We start from the raw sequence: 2,236 nt of genomic DNA, 5'->3' as shown, positions 1-2,236 counted from the left end.
GATGGGCTAAGTTGGGACACCCCTGCAGGGATTTGAACTTTCGAAAGTCGTGCCCGCGGTTATGGGCAGATGGGAATTTGTTAATGTCTGGTTGTAGAAAACCTGAAGTTGACCTTAATTAAAATACATCCACCGCGTGTGTAACCGTGATGGTCTCTTCTCGGCGGGGTCCGGGAAGTGAACACTGTGTTGGAGTTATGCTTGACGTAGGTTGTTCTAGGATCACTTCTTGATCATACTTTTATCGACCGTGCTTTGCCTTCTCTTCTCGCTCTCATTTGCGTATGTTAGCCACCATATATGCTAGTCGCTTGCTGCAGCTCCACCTCATACCTTTTACCTTACCCATAAGCTTAAATAGTCTTGATCGCGAGGGTGCGAGATTGTTGAGTCCCCGTGGCTCACAGATACTTCCAAAACCAGCTTGCAGGTGCCGATGAGACCGTGCAGGTGACACAACCAAGCTCAAGGAGGAGCTCGATGAAGATCTTGTCCTTTGTGTTGTTTCGTTCTAGTTGATCAGTAGTGGAGCCCAGTTAGGGTCGATCGGGGACCTTGTCGCATTTCGGGTTCTTCTTTTATTTTGGTTCCGTAGTCGGACCTTGTGTGTATTTGGAAGATGTAATGCTTTATTCATGTAATTGTGTGAAGTGGCGATTGTAAGCCAACTATGCATCTTTTCCCCTATTGTATTACATGGGTTGTGTGAAGATTACCTCACTTGCGACATTGCTTTCAATGCGGTTATGCCTCTAAGTCGTGCTTCGACACATGGGAGATATAGCCGCATCGAGGGCGTTACAAGTTGGTATCAGAGCCTTCCCCGACCTTAGGAGCCCCATTGCTTGATCGTTTTAGCAGCCGAGTTGTGTCTAGAAAAATGTTTTGAGACATTTAGGAATTATATATCGGAGAGTTTAGGAATTCTTTTTACTTCCCAGTCTCCTCATCGCTCTGGTAAGGTATCCTGACGTAGAGTTTTGACTCTTCTCTTCTCAAATTTCACTAAAAAAAATTTAGGATCACGCGGGTATCTTGGAATCGTTCCGATGGTTTTGTGACGAGAACATTTGTCTTGGTGCCTCCTGTCAGGGGTTTTGTGGCAGTGTCCCGGGGAGTTGAGCTCCGAGGTGTTGTCGTCACAATTTTATCGTTTACAGTTCTGGAATACCTGAGTTTAGTATGCCGACATCGAAAATCTCTTTTATGCAGTTGTTGGTGAGATAACCTCGACGCCACCCAGTACTGGGGTGGGAGTTCGGGAGTATTGCCATAACTTGTATAACGGATGCTTTTCGAAGGTTGAGGTAGATGATTTCCGAAGGTTTCTTGGTTATGTGTTGAAGGATGGATACAACTGGATGTAGGATTTGTTAGTTTTGGGTGAGATATTATGCTTCCCCTGTATCCCCAACACCTGATTGCATAACCGTAAAATTTCGGGAGTTTATAAGTGGGAATTCAAGTATCTCTTAGGATATCTTTCTGACAGATGTATGATATGAAATTGGGGTTCGACGTCTAGTGGTCCGCCTATCCACGGTTGATTTTACAGTGGTCTCGTTGTGTCTTAAAGAGTCCTCGGCTTTGCCGACTCGGGGATGCTTCGTATGTCATGTGCACTTCCTTGTACATGATGGTGATGTACGATCGAGCCCGTGTAGGCCCCACCACGAAAACTTCGGACGAAATCTCAGTCATATGTTTGTTCCGGCTTATTCTGCAAGCCAATCCTTGTTTTGTTTTGAGTTGTGGTATTCGAGTTGCTTCAATGTCAAGTGTTGATTCCATACCTTTCCTAAACGGTGTTCTCATATTCCTATGTGAATACCAAACCCCTTCATATTAATCGAGATTGTCATGCCAATCCTTTTCAACCGGTGTGTCTCTCTTCAAGTGGATCCGATCACTTCAATATTCGCAAGATCAATTATCAGTTCTTCTCAATGGTGTTTGTTTCATCCGTCTCCAAGTTACCTTTGTTTTTCCCGCCCACCCACCCTTTTTCCTCAAGGACTCAAATTCTTAATCAAGTATCCATCTTTTAGTTATGAAGTCTCTCCATTCTTTTCCATCTATATTCTTATCCGGTGATTCTCATGAAGATTCTAACGGAGATTCAAGTTCATCATTCTTTGTGCTTTTCCTTCTCCGGTGGATTCAATTCGAGTTTTCAGTGTTGATCATATTCTTTTCTTTGTTTCTAATGCTATTCACATGTCGGTGCACCTCATAA

Source organism: Triticum urartu, chromosome 5A, assembly GCF_056163025.1.
Source record: "Triticum urartu cultivar PI428250 chromosome 5A, HENAU_Tu73, whole genome shotgun sequence".
Taxonomy (NCBI): Eukaryota; Viridiplantae; Streptophyta; class Magnoliopsida; order Poales; family Poaceae; genus Triticum; species Triticum urartu.
This window is presented reverse-complemented; position numbering follows the sequence as displayed.